The following is a 15225-nucleotide window of genomic DNA, read 5'->3' on the forward strand; positions in this document are numbered from 1 at the left end:
TATCTTTTTCAGTTTCTCCATAGTATATAACAACATACTACAAGCATATTGAGCACTCAATAAATGTGCATTGACTGATCCTGCTAAAACTTTCTCAATAAAACCCCAGATAGCTAATGCTTTCCTAGGATTAGAACATTAGTTTTTTCTTCTGGTTCCAGTGTTATAATATGGTTTGACTACATTTAAAAAAAACTAAAAATACAAAGTTCACCTGTTTTTTCCCTTTGACCCTTGCTCTTCTAATCCACTCTCTTTATTGATCAGCTATTTCATCTGCCTCTATCATCACTTCACACTCTCGTTGATGAATGAATCAAAATCTTTTTTGCAATCCCTTACACTTGCTGCAACAAATCATAAGGTTAAAGGAACATTTCTGTTCTAGAATTTTACACATAAGGAAACTGAGGCCCAAAAGGGATAAATAACTTCTTTAATATATTGCTACATGGCAAATTATTTGCCAAGCTGGAACCCAGGTCTGACTGTATACCATGGTACGTCCCAGTCATTATTAGGCTTGGCATGAACAAACAGCCAGGTATGCAACAATTATGGTGCAAATGAAGTAAAGTTAAGACCATGTGCTATTATTTATAAGGCTTTCATTAGCATATAGATTTTAAAAATATACCCAGCTTTTTAACTGTATTTTCTCCAGAATTATCCTATCATGACCATCTCAGATCTAATTGAATGACAGAAGAAAACTGTAAATCCATGTAGCCATTATGCTTTACTTACAAAAATGAGCAGGATGCATATTTGCACACTTTCTGAAAGTCTCTGAAGATTTCATCTGGGAGAGATTAAGAATGGAGAGCTAGATTTGGTCTCAAGAAGTAACAGATATATAAGAGGCTAGAAACTAGCCTGGCAAATAGCTCTACCTTTCCTGTACATTTTACCAGTTTAGTTTTGCTTTAGCCTAGTCACTCCCATATGAAAGTAGGTTTCTCATGTTTGTTGTGGGAAATTATGCCTCTAACCCAAAATTAGTTGGAGCTGGAATTCTGTGATGTTCTCTATGAAAAGCTGGGCATCAAATCTTTGATCAGAAACCACTATTATGGCCAGGTGCAGTGGCTCATGCCTATAATCCCAGCACTCTAGGAGGCTGAAGCGGGTGGATCACTTGAGGTCAGGACTTCGAGACCAGCTTGGCCAACATGGTGAAACCCTGTCTCTACTAAAAATACAAAAAAAAAAAAAATTAGCTAGGCATGGTGGCACACGCCTGAAGTCCCAGCTACTCAAGAGGCTGAGGCAGAGGCTGCTGTGAGCTGAGATTGTGCTACTGCACTCCAGCCTAGGCGACAGAGCCAGACTCTGTCTCAAAAAAAAAAAAAGGAAACCACTATAACAACAATTTTGGGGTTTTTTTGAGATGGAGTCTCGCTCTGTCGCCCAGGCTGGAGTGCAGTGGCATGATCTCTGCTACTGCAAGCTCCGCATCCTGGGTTCATGCCGTTCTCCTGCCTCAGCCTCCCAAGTAGCTGAGACTACAGGTGCCCGCCACCACGCCTGGCTAATTTTGTTTGTATTTTAAGTAGAGATGGCGTTTCACTTGTGTTAGCCAGGATCATCTCAATCTCCTGACCTCATGGTCCGCCTGCCTCAGCCTCCCACAGTGCTGGGATTACAGGCGTAAGCCACCATGCCCAGCCCTATAGTAACAACTTCTGGCCGGGTGCAGTGGCTCACACCTGTAATCCCAGCACTCTGGGAGGCCGAGGCGGGCGGATCACGAGGTCAGGAGATCAAGACCATCCTGGCTAACATGGTGAAACCCTGTCTCCACTAAAAATACAAAAAATTAGCTGGGCCTGGTGGCGAGCACCTGTAGTCCCAGCTACTCTGGAGGCTGAGGCAGGAGAATGGCATTAACCCAGGAGGCAGAGCTTGCAGTGAGCCAAGATCGCGCCACTGCACTCCAGCCTGGGCGACAGAGCAAGATTCCAACTCAAAAAAAAAAAAAAAAAAAATTTCTATGGGCAAAACTGAATTTTCATTGTCTTCTTATACCTTTCCAATAATTATAAAAACATATCAGTACTGTTATTTAATTTTTACAGGGTAGAAAATCTTACTCATACATTTCAATTAAATGTTACATATATTAAATGAGCATATAAATGAGTATGATTTATGATCTGCCTTCAAAGAACTAGCAACTTAGCAAGGAGAGAAGACAAGAAACTAACCATATATGCCATGATAAAATAATAAAAAGATCATACAAAAGGCATGAACAAAGGCATATGTGCATTTCAAGGAAGGATCACATCCATGGGCTCAGAAGAGGCTACATGAAGAAAATGACATCAGAATGAATCCTAAGGGGGACCGGGCGCAGTGGCTCACCCCTATAATCCCAACACTTTGGGAGGCCAAGACAGGCAGATCACTTGAGGTCAGGAGTTTGAGACCAGCCTGACCCACATGGTGACACCTTGTCTCTAAATACAAAAATTATCTGGGCATGGTGGTGGGTGCCTGTAATCCCAGCTACTCAGGAGACTGAGGCAGGAGAATCACTTGAACCTGGGAAGCGGAGGTTGCAGTGAGCCAAGATCGCACCACTGCACTCCAGCCTGGGCGACAGAGCAAGACTCTGTCTCAAAAAAAAAAAAAAGAAAAAGAAAAAAAAAAAAAACAACAAAAGAAAAGAAAAAGAGCAAATAAGACCAAAACCATCAGAAGGAGGAAAATAATAAAGACTACAGTGAAATAAATAAAACAGAAAATAGAATAGAGAAAATCAACAAAACCAAAAACTGGTTCTTTGAAAAGATCAGAAAAATTAACAATCTTTTAGCTAGACTGACCAAGAACAAAAGAGAGAAGACTCAAATTATGAAAATCAGTAATGAAAAGGAGACATAACTACCAACCCTACAAAAATAAAAGTGATCATAAACAATTGTAATCCAACAAATTAACCTAGATAAAATGGACAAATTTCTAAAAGATACAAACTATTAATAGTAATTCAAGAAAATATTAAAAATCTGAATAAATCTATAACAACTAAAGCAAGTGAAAGAGTAATTTAAAATTTTCCACAAAGAAAAATCAGGACAAGATGGCTTCACTGGTAAATTGATACTAATTCATTTTAAAAATATGTATTAGGAGGCTGGGCGTGGTGGCTCATGCCTGTAATCCCAGCACTTTGGGAGGCCAAGGCGGGTGGATCACAAGGTCAGGAGATTGAGACCATCCTGGTTAACACTGGTGAAACTCCATCTCAACTAAAAATACAAAAGATTAGCTGGGCGTGGTGGCAAGCACCTGTAGTCCCAGCTACTTGGGAGGCTGAGGCAGAAGAATCACGTGAACCCAGGAGGCGGAGCTTGCAATGAACTGAGATCACGCCACCATACTCCAGCCCGGGCAACAGAGCAAGACTCCATCTCAAAAATAAATAAATAAATATATATATATATTAGGGTCAGGTATGGTGGCTCACGCCTGTAATCCCAGCACTTTGGGAGGGTAGGCTGAGGTGGGCAGATCACGACGTCAAGAGACGGAGACCATTCTGGCCAACATGGTGAAACCCCGTCTCTACTAAAAACACAAAAATTAGCTGAGCGTGGTGGCACATGCCTGTAGTTCCATCTACTTGGGAGGCTGAGGCAGGAGAATGGCTTGAACCCGGGAGGCGGAGGTTGCAGTGAGCCAAGATTGCGCCACTGCACTCCAACCTGGTGACAGAGTGAGATTCCATCTCAAAAAATATATATATAGTTGGCCGGGCGCGGTGGCTCAAGCCTGTAATCCCAGCACTTTGGGAGGCCGAGACGGGCGGATCACGAGGTCAGGAGATCGAGACTATCCCGGCTAACACTGTGAAACCCCGTCTCTACTAAAAAAATACAAAAAACTAGCCGGGCGAGGTGGCGGGCGCCTGTAGTCCCAGCTACTCGGGAGGCTGAGGCAGGAGAATGGCGTAAACCCGGGAGGCGGAGCTTGCAGTGAGCTGAGATCCGGCCACTGCACTCCAGCCTGGGCGACAGAGCGAGACTCCGTCTCAAAAAAAAAATATATATATATATATATATATAGTTAATATAATATAGATTAATATATTAAATATATATTTAAAACATATATTAATATGTATTTACATATTTAATGCACATATCTTATAAATTGTTTATTATAATATATAATATACATACATGTAAAAAATCTATAAAATATATATTTAAAAAGCCAACAAAAATATACATATAAATATATAATACATATTTAAAAACATATTAAATGTATATTATGTATTTTTGTTGTTGTTGTTGTTGGTTTTTTTTTTTTTTTAGGCAGGGTCTCACACTGTCGCCCAGGCTGGAGTACAGCGGCAGGATCTCGCCTCCCCTCCCAGGTTCAAGAGATCCTCCTGCCTCAGCCTCCCAAGTAGCTGGTACTACAGGTGTATGCCGCCACACCATGCTAATTTTCATGCTTTTTTGTAGAGACGGGCTTTCATCATGTTACCCAGGCTGGTCTTGAACTCCTGGGCTCAAGCAATCTGCCTGCCTTGGCCTCCCAAAGTGCTGAAATTACAGGCATGAGCCACTGCACTGGCAACACCAATTCTTAACGACACTTCCGAACTCATTATATACGGCCAATTTTAATTGGATTTTGAAACCAAAAATATTACAAAAATAAATTGCAGCTCGCTATTTATAAACAAATATAATTTATATTTATACTTATAAATACTTAAAAATTACAAAAAATCAGTAAATATGGGGTAATAATAAATATTACTCTAAAAATGAGATAAAGGACAATATTATATATGATTCTGTTTTTATGATGTGTTCAAAATAGGTATTTCTCTTCTATATAATATAAACCTATAAAGACATAAAATAGATTAGTGGTTGCCTAGGGATGGAGAGGATGAAGAGTAGGAGAGGATAACGGCTAAGGAGTGCGTGGTATAGTTTTTTCGTGGGTAGTGAGAATGTTCTAAAATTGTTTGTGGTAATGATGTACAACTATATAAATATACTAAAAGTAAATGAATTTTATACTTTAAATGGTTTAACATGTGGCATGTGAATTATATCTCAATCAAGCTGTTACAAAACAAAACGCAGGCTGGGAGCTACATGCTCCTTCTAAGGTGACTGTCTACTAAAACATACAGTTTAAATATGATCTATAACTCCTAACATAATATCCAAAATGTCCAAGATACAATCAAAAGTCATTCATCATAGCAAGAACGAGGAAAACCACAATTTGAATGAGAAAAGACAGTTAACAGATGCCAACAACACAATGAATCAGATGTTGGAATGATCTGACAGAGATTTTAAAGTAGCCATTATTCTTTAACAAGCCATTACATACACTCTTTAAACAAATGACGAAATAGAAAATCTCACCAAAAAAGTAGAATAGACAAAAAAGAACACAATAAAAATTATAGCACTGAAAAACAACCAAAATAATAACTCGGTGGGTTAGCGCAACAGCAGAATGAATATAACACAGGTAAGAACTAATAAACTTGAAACAAGAATTACCCAATCTAAACAACAGACAAAAAAATAAGACTGGAAAAAAATTAAAAGAAAACAGTGTCTCACATCCTGTGAGACAGTAGCAAAAGATCTAACATTCAGTTACAGAATGAAAGGAGACAGAGAGTAGTACTGAAAAATTATTCTATGAAGTGACTGAAAACTTCTCAAATGTGATAAAAAGATGAATCTGCAGCTCAAGAAAATAAGAGAACTCCAAACAGGAAAACCCAAAGAAATTCGTGCAGACACATCATAATTTAACTTCTGAAAACTAAAGACAAAGAAAAAACCTCTAAAGCAGTTGGAGAGAGAGGATGTTACCTATAAGAAAATGAATTCTAATGACAGGGTTTCTCATCTGAAAAAAGTTTCTCAACATTTCTCAAATGTTAAAAGCAAAGAAATGTCAACCACAAATCCCATAAAAAGAAACAGCTGACAAAATCTTAAGAAAAAACAAAGAACAAAAGAACACAAAAGATTCCATGGTTTATATCTAAGCCCTGAGAAATCAGAAAATAGAAAACACGCTGAGGTCAGGCGCAGTGGCTCATGCCTCAGCACTTTGGGAGGCCTAGGTGGGGGAATCACTTAAGGTCAGGCATTCGAGACCAGCCTGGCCAACACGGTGAAACCCTGTCCCTACTAAAAATACAAAAATTAGCTGGGCATGGTGGCGGGAGCCTGTAATGCCAGCTACTTGGGAGGCTGAGGCAGGAGAATCTCTTGAACCCGGGAAATGGAGGTTGCAGTGAGCCGAGACTGTATCACTGCACTCCAGCCTGGGCGACAGAGCAAGACTCAATCTCAAAAAAAAAAAAAGAAAAGAAAAGAAAATACACTGATATCAGTAGATGAGCAATCACAGGTGTTTCCTGTAACAGTGCTTAAATATATAGGAATTATTTATTTCTTCCTACCTATCACCAATCCCAGTGAGATTCATTTAGGTATAGGGCTTGCTTAAGGCATATTCCTTACTTCCTTAATTTTCTTAGTTAAAAAGAAATTGTTATGCCACTGTTTAAGATCTTTTATCAAATTGATAGTTTTTGTTCTAGTTAAAAATTTAAAAAGCTCATGAGCCTAAAATCAGAGCTATTTGTTTTAAAAAGATACAAGATCAATATACCTTAATCATATTAAATAAAGTCTATTTTAAATAGTATCTTCTAAAGACAAAGCCTGAATGAACCTCTGTATAACTGTCACAGCTTAACCACCTTAAAAGCCAAGACATTACAGAGCAAATAATACTTATCTTAATCCACTCCAATTTATAAAAATTGTTTTGGGGTTTTTTTGTTTGTTTCTTTTTGAGACAGAGTCTTGCTGTGTCGCCAGGCTGGAGTGCAGTGGCGCAATCTCGGCTCACTGTGACCTCCGCCTCCTGGGTTCAAGGGATTCTCCTGCCTCAGCCTCCCACGTAGCTGGGACTACAGGCACCCACCACCATGCCCAGCTAATTATTATATTTTTAGTAGAGACCAGGTTTCACCACGTTGACCAGGATGGTCTCCATCCCTTGACCTCGTGATCCCCCCGCCTTGGCCTCCCAAAGTGCTAGGATTACAGGCGTGAGCTACTGTGCCTGGCAAGATTGTATGTTTTTAAAACAGGAATGACTTATGCATATTTGACCAGTGACCTGTTAAGCAGCAAAGAAACAACTGATCTGGCCAGGCGCGGTGGCTCAAGCCTGTAATCCCAGCACTTTGGGAGGCCGAGACGGGTGGATCACGAGGTCAGGAGATCGAGACCATCCTGGCTAACATGGTGAAACCCCCGTCTCTACTAAAAAAATACAAAAACTTAGCCGGGCGATGTGGCGGGCGCCTGTAGTCCCAGCTACTCGGGAGGCTGAGGCAGGAGAATGGCGTAAACCCGGGAGGCGGAGCTTGCAGTGAGCTGAGATCCGGCCACTGCACTCCAGCCTGGGCGACAGAGTGAGACTCCGTCTCAAAAAACAAAAAAAACAAAACAAAACAAAAAAAAAAAAACAAAAAAAAAAAAAAAAAAGAAACAACTGATCAGTTTGCAAAATCATGAGTTCAAGCTCTGTTTTATATCACTTATCAACTGATTTATTCAACCAACTTTTATCAAGTTTCTAAAATATATCAAGTACTATGCAAGGCAGTGATGAAAAGACAAATAAGGCATGGTTTCAGACTTCAAGGAATTCCTTAGTTATAAAAATGGACCCAGCAGAAATAAAATGTGATAAGTCCTTTAATAGGTAAATGTACACAAGAAACTATGTCAACGAAGGCAGGATTTATCCTGGTGTGTGTGTGTGTGAGAGACAGAAAGAGAAGCAGACAGACAGACAGGGTCTCACTCTGTCACTCAGGCTGGAGAGCAATGGCATGATCATAGCTCACTGCAGCCTCAAACTCCTGGGCTCAAGCAATCCTCCTGCCTCAGCCTTCTACATGGCTGGGACTACAGGCATGTGCCATCACACCTGGCTAATTTTTTCATATTTTGTAGAGATGGGGATCTTGCTATGTTGCCCAGGCTGGTCTGAAACTCCTGGTCACAAGCAATCCTCCCACCTCAATCTCCCCAAACTCTGGGATTACAGGTGTGAGCCACTACACTCAGCTATCCTGATATTTAAAGGATGAGTTACTACTATTGTTCTTCAGGGTTCTATCACTCCCTCTTTGGGCTCTCAGCCCAGTTCTCAGTCCTAGCTACCTATCTCATGGGAAGCATCTTTAAAGTAACAAGGTCTGGACCTGCACCAGACCAAATGATACAGAATCCCTGTGGATGCCTCGATCCCCCATCCTCATTCTTTCAAAGCTCCCCAGGTGGTTTTTAAGTAGTGCCTATGTTGAAAATCACTGAACCAGGCAATCTCACCTACTTCGGATGACTTCACTTTCAATTCTAGCACAGACCCTCCTTATACATCTCCATCTTCAGGGTCAGCTGTTCTCTCAGGCTATTTCCTGGGCATCAAGATGTTATCATTGGCTTTCTCCTTTTCCCTGAAAATTTGTTTCTTTTCCTGCATTTCCTACCTGGATGAACAGAACCACCATTGCCCAGACACACAAGCCTGAACTCAGTAAGTCATCCTTGACCCTTCCTTCTCCCTCTCACCTATACACCTAACCAGTTCTCCTTACTCCACAAATTCACTCCCAAATCTAACCTCTTGGCCTCACTGGCCTCATCATCTTTCACCTACATTCCTATAATGACTGCCTTAATTGGTCTTTGTGCACCTAGTCTTGCCCCTCTCTAACCTGTTCTCTACAATGCTACCAGAGATCAGAGTAATTTTTCTGAAAATACACCTGGGGCCAGGTGCGGTGACTCACACCCATAATCCCAACACTTGGCGAAGTCAAGACAGAGGGTTACCTGAAGCCAGGAGTTCAAGACCAGCCTGGGCAACATAGCAAGACTCCCATCTCTAGAAAAATAAATAAATATAATCAAAATATACCTGGTCACAATACTCATTCATGTTACCTGCCAGAGTAGGAGATGCAGACATGAATCAAAACCCATCCTGATTTCAAAGCCCTACCATTAGAATAGAGAAAGACATATAAACAAGTAAATGACAGTAGAGATGAAGAGAGATGGATTGCAGGCAGATGTGGGAAGGCTTTACTGCAGAGGTAACCAGAAGCCTGTATAATCTACAGGTGGAAAATCTAAAATTATTCCACTGTATAATCTAAGTGGAAAAATGCATTCCATGAAGAAAGAGAAACATAAAGCCATTTAGGCATGTTCAGCTAATGGAGGTGATTTTATATGGCTGAGGCAAAAGGCAACACATGCAGCAAGACACAAAGCCTGAGATGGGAACAAGCCAGACTTTGTAAGATCTGCCCAGGATGAAATCCTTCAAAGCTTCCTCGCTATCATCAGGATTATGTGTTAGGACACACAAGGTCATTCATGAGCGGCTCCTATATACCTTCCCAGCCTCATCGCTCATCGTGCCCAATCTCCAGCCTTTCCAAATTACCAGTTCTTTCCCAAAAACACCAGGTTATCGCACTTTTTTTTTTTTTTTTTTTTTTTTTTTTTTTTTTTTGAGATGGAATCTCACTCTTTCCCAGGCTGGAGTCAGCTCACTGTAATCTCCGCCTCCCAGGTTCAAGCCATTCTCCTGTTTCAGCCTCCTGAGTAGCTGGGATTACAGGCACCCACCACCATGCCTGGGTAATTTTTGTATTTTTAGTAGAGATGGGGTTTCACCATGTTGCCCAGGTCTTAATGGTCTTGATCCACCTGCCTCAGCCTCCCAAAATGGTGGGATTACATGGCATGAGCTACCGCACCCAGCCTATGACACACTTTTCTATATGTTACCCTCTCTTCCAAAATGCCCATCTCCCCTTACCTTTCCTTATCTAGATTCAGCTCTTCTGAAAACTTAGTTTACTGAGTGCTATGTGCCTGGCAATTTGCTAGAAACTGGAGATACAATGAGATATGATGCAACCCTTTTCCTTAAAGAGTTCACTCTCAAGTCAGGGAGAAAAATAAGAAAACAGAACATAATAAATAGTAAAAATGGTCTGGGCACAGTGGCTCACCCCTGTAATCCCAGTACTTTGGGAGGCTGAGGCGGGCGGATTGCTTGAGGTCAGGAGTTTGACACCTGTCTGTCCAACATGGTGAAACCCCGTCTCTACTAAAATACAAAAATTAGCTGGGTGTGGTGGCAGGCGCCTGTAATCCCAGCTACTCGGAAGGCTGAGGTACAAGAATTGCTCAAATCCAGGAGGCAGAGGTTGCAGTGAACTGCACTCCATTGCACTCCAGCCAGGGCAACAGACCAAGACTGTGTCTCAAAAAAAAAAAAAAAAGTAAAAATGGTATAAGTGGTAAAAATGGAGATGGAAGTATGTACAGAGTGCTGTGGGAACACAAAGAAAAGTCACCTAACCCAAACTGAGGAGAAAGGGTAGTCAGAAAAAGTCCTAGATGCCTGTAGACAGAAACATGTCCTCACTCCAGGGTGATGCTCCCAGAGCACCCTGTAGTCATCTGTGTCAAAGTCTTGATTGTACTATAGTGAATGGTCTGTTTCTTTACCGCTTTTTTCTCTGGATCACAAAGGGCCCAGGAAGGAGATGCGCCCATGCTGCAGAAGGCCTGGAAGGACTGGCTCAACATGCTAAGGGTTTGGGAGCTGATGAGAATTTTTAAAGAAAACAAGCAGCATGATCAGACTGATGTCTCAGAAATGGAACCAATTCCAGCAGCAATGTGGAGGATGAAGTAGAACTACAGGACCCAGAGGTTCAGAAAAAGCATAACCGAGGTCTGAACCAGTCTTCTGGCAATGAAGAGAGAGGGAAAAAAAGATCTTATGAAGAGAGGGGAAAAAAAGATCTGAGGTAGCAACAATAGGATCTATGCTAGACTCAATGTGAGGAGAAAAGAAGATGATTTTAAGGTTTTTAGAGTAAAGATCTTAAAATAGGAATGTTTGTATATGTGCTTGAAGGGGGCTATGGGTGGAGAGAAAGGGAAGGAAAAGGTAACCACATTTGAAGTAATCAAGCATCCACATACAGCTATGCAGAAGGCAGATTAAAATTAGAACCTGAGGTTCCAGAGAAATGGGGACCAAATAGACGTCTTCAAAAACCATAAATATACAGGTGCTATTTGAAGCCACAAAAGGACATGTAATCACACAAGGAAATTAGAGAAAAGAACAAAAACGAAACCCTAAGGAATGCCACGTTAATCTGAGAAGAATAAAAAAAGAAAAGGGAAGCATCAAGAAAAGCTTTGTTTTGGTCTGAATGATGGAAACCTGAGGATGTATACTGTCCAACAGAAAAAATAATAATATGGGAAGAGATTAGCTTTAGAAAGGAAGACCCCTCTTCCTCTGAGATCAAAGGAAAGGATATTAGAAATCAGGTACAGACAGGCACAGACAAAAATGACAGCTCCTTAAGAGTTCAGGGCCGATGCCCACCAATTTCTTCTGTGGAGTTAAGTGGCAAAATAAGCAATGAAGCGAAGGCAAGAGTAGGACAAAGAGTCAGAGAAGAATGGTGAAGATCTATAAACAGCCATTTAGATTTTAGGACATAAGAGGAATCTAGAGAGTAAGTCAAAGGATCTCCAGGATCCAGAAGTGCAGAAACAGCACCCAGCAGCTTAGTTACATGATTTTCGCCAGCCTGCCCTGGGAGCCCAGGAGCAGAAAAAGCTGACTGATTGTCCAGGCTTGAGACCATCAGAGCAAAGGTGGCAAGAATAGTACAGGGCCAATGACAATGCTTTTATCATTTTAAAAAGTCAAATGTATTTTACTCTTTTTTAAAAATCAACTCGCTACCTCCTCCGAGAGCGAGTGTTTGGAGAGGCGGAGGGAGAGGGGTGGATAATTCCTCTCACTCTTAGAGGACTTGTAAGAAGTTTCATTCTTAAGCATATCTGGTCTGTACAGCAGCTGATTCCAGGAAATCCAAATCCTGATTCCTTCTGGTTCTTAAAAGATGAAAATTCATTGAAGCTCCCTGGACTATCCAGCTAATAGATAACCACGCGAAACATTGCTTATATACTATGCCATTTTAGCTGGGAGGTAGGGGCTCTTTCTTTCCTAAAAAGAAAGGTTCCCTAAACACTGCAGATGGGGATGGAGAGGGGATGGGGAGTAATTATACTGCAAAGCTCGCGGACTAGCAGCCTAAGAATCCTTTACAAAGGCAATTAACATAAAACAATACATGGCACAGATAGCAGAATTGTTTCTTCTTAATGAATGCAGTAAGTAAGTGACCATTTAATCGCTTTACTGGAGTTCACCAATTTCTCCTGCCATCTCCCATACTATTCTTCAGGCAGAGTCAAATCCCTGTGGACAATGGACTTCTTGCTACCATCATCTGGAAAGTACAAAAGGCCTGGAAAGAGGAAGAGTCTAACATGCGTGACCACCCACCATATGCCAGGCCTACTGTGTGCTAGACTCTGGGCAAGGGAGTTTACATGTTATGGGGTGCAGCTCATGTAAGGACGAATGAAGATATTACACTATGGACCTGAGCTGGGCGCAGTGGCTCACGCCTGTAATCACAAAACTTTGGAGGGCGAGGCAGAAGGATCGCTTGAGGTCAGGAGTTCGAGACCAGCCTGGGCAACATAGCGAGACTCTCTCACTTAAAAAAAAAAAAAAAAAAAAAAAAAAAAAACGATGGATCTGACATTCCAGAGAGTGGGAAAGTGTCTGGAGGTTTAAGTGTAAGGGAAGTAAAAGGAGATCGCGATGGTGGGTGTTCAAAGTGAGGGGAGAAGAGGCGAGTTGGGAAAGGAAGGTACTTAGGAGCAAAACGGCAAGACCCAGGGACACCTGGAGGGGGGCGGGCGACAGCCATGCAGACAGGACAACGTACAAAGGGTAGGATGATGGGGCGATGAGCTCGAGAAGAGCAGCCGGGGTAGAGGTGGGGGCAAATGTCCGATCCCGGCAAGACGAGGGTCTCATCCCTGCGGACTGCGGGGCTAGGACGTGGTCCCAGGGCTGCGAGAAGGGAGAGAAGGGGCAGAGGCGAGAGGCCCCCGCGGCCGGGGAGAAGCCGAGCCCGGGAAACGCCGGCGATGGGGGAAGGGGCGTGGGAGCAGGGGCCGGACGGGCCAGACCCGGGGCTCTGCGCTTGGGGGCGGGGTTGGACAACCGGGAGGCAGCGGGCAGGAGGCGACAACGGGCCAAGGGATGTCTCGGGGCCGGGAGTGAGGAGATGAGAGGGGAGCGGAGCCGCACCGAGCGCCGCATCCCCCTTACCTAGGATGAGAGAGGAGCCGCCGCGCCGCCTGAACGGCATCCTGGCCTCAGCCGCTAGTCCCACCGCCTTCGGTGGGGGGCCACTCGGGAGCCCGCCCTCACTGCCAGGCGCCAGCAGCTGCCAGCCCGGACCGGCCCCGCAAAAGAGCCCCGTTCCGACCCGTACCCGAGGCCGCCTCAGCAGCGACTCCCGCGGTCGCCGCCTCAGCGCGGACCTCCAGGGTCCGGGGCGGTGGCGGGATCACACAAGTGCTGCGATTGGCTGAGCGGGCGATGTGTCGGCTGCTCTGATTCGTGGGTTCCGGCCGGCTGCCCACTGAGGGAGGTGGAGCTGGGCATGGACCTGGGTCCGGCCGGCGCCGAGGGGCGGGGGTCTGACGTCGCAGCCGTCCCGCGCACCCACAGCCCTGCCCGTGCGCGCTCCCTAGGGGGCTTCCCGGCAGCCGCTGGCCTGGGGGGTGGTTGCCCTAGCAACGGCGCGCGTGGCTTGGCTGCAGGGGAGCCGCGGGCAGGTGGCGATCCTCACCGCCCCCACCCCCCAGGTGGGTGGCCCAGAGGCCCTCATCAGTGAAACCCTAGGACAGGACAATAAAATGAGTTTTTCCTGATAATTCCCCTCCTCTGCTTCAGAGCCCACCTTTGCCCGTTGCTGGCAGAGGAGCTGTCATCTCCTGGGGGAGATAACGCGCAAATGCAAATAACGAACGCAAACACTATTTCATCCGCACTGAGAGTGTAGACGTGCAATAGTCCCTCCCAACCACAGAGGTGGGGGGCTGACGCCCTAAAATAAAGAAATAAAAACTAGGAAGGGAGAAAAAAGCAAAGAGGCAAAAGAAAGGTGGGGAAAGGGCAGACATTTCACAAAATTATCCATTCATTTTACAGTTTCTTCCTAGAGACACGTCTACACCAGGTTCTGTCAAGGCAATTATTTCTACTGTGTTGACATGGATTAGAGAAGGCATGAGTGCAGAATCTAACAGCTGTATTCAAAATTGCTGTCCACTAGGCCAGGTGCGGTGGCTCAAGCCTCTAATTACAGCACTTTGGGAAGTCAAGTCTAGTGAATTACCTGAAGTGAGGAGTTCGAGACCAGCCTGGCCAACATAGTAAAATCCCGTCTCTGCTAAAAATACAAAAATTAACTGGGCATGGTGGTGGACGCCTGTCGTCCCAGCTACTCGGGAGCTGCAGCAGGAGAATTGCTTGAACCCAAGAAGGTAACTACCTTCTTTTGCACATAGTATAATATTTTCAAAGTTCATCCATGTTGTAGCATGTATTGGCACTTCATTCCTTGTTATGGCCAAATAATATTCCATTGTACGGACATCGCCTTTTTTTTTTTTTTTTTTTGAGAAGAGTCTCATTCTGTCTCCCAGGCTGGAGTGGAGTTATGTGATCTTGGCTCACTGCAACCTCCACCTCCCAGGCTCAAGGGATTCTCATGCCTCAGCCTCCAAAGTAGCTGGAATTACAGGCATGTGCCACCATGCCTGGCTAATTTTTGTATTTTTAGTAGAGACGGGGTTTCATCAAGTTGCCCAGGCTGATCTTGAACTCCTGGCCTCAAGTGATCTGCCTGCCTTGGCCTCCCAAAGTGCTGGGATTACAGGCATGGCCACCGTTTCTGGCTGGACATCACCTTTTATTTATCCATTAATCCATTGATAGACATCTGTTTCTATTTTTTTGGCTATTATTCATGATGCTGCTATGAACATTTGTGTAGAAGTTTTTGTGTGGCCCTCATTTGATCTTTACAGCAACTGTCTAAGGTACATATATCTCCTTCTACAGATAACCAACTGACTGGGTATGGTGGCTCACTCCTGTAATCCCAGCACATTGGGAAGCCCAGGCAGAAGGATTCCTGTGAGTCCAGGA

General features: G+C 43.7%; 1 protein-coding gene across 3 annotated transcripts in view; it reads right to left on the reverse strand.

Annotated features, from left to right (window-relative positions):
- Window positions 1–13659, reverse strand: part of TPST1 (tyrosylprotein sulfotransferase 1) — a 142536-nt gene extending 128877 nt beyond the window's left edge. For all 3 annotated transcript variants that reach the window (XM_010381030.2, XM_010381022.2, XM_030933199.1), the window contains exon 1: window positions 13336–13659. The gene's annotated coding sequence lies outside the window, so the exon portion shown is untranslated. The remainder of the gene's footprint in view (window positions 1–13335) is intronic.
- Between the last annotated feature and the right edge of the window lie 1566 nt (window positions 13660–15225).

Source organism: Rhinopithecus roxellana, chromosome 6, assembly GCF_007565055.1.
Source record: "Rhinopithecus roxellana isolate Shanxi Qingling chromosome 6, ASM756505v1, whole genome shotgun sequence".
NCBI lineage: Eukaryota > Metazoa > Chordata > Mammalia > Primates > Cercopithecidae > Rhinopithecus > Rhinopithecus roxellana.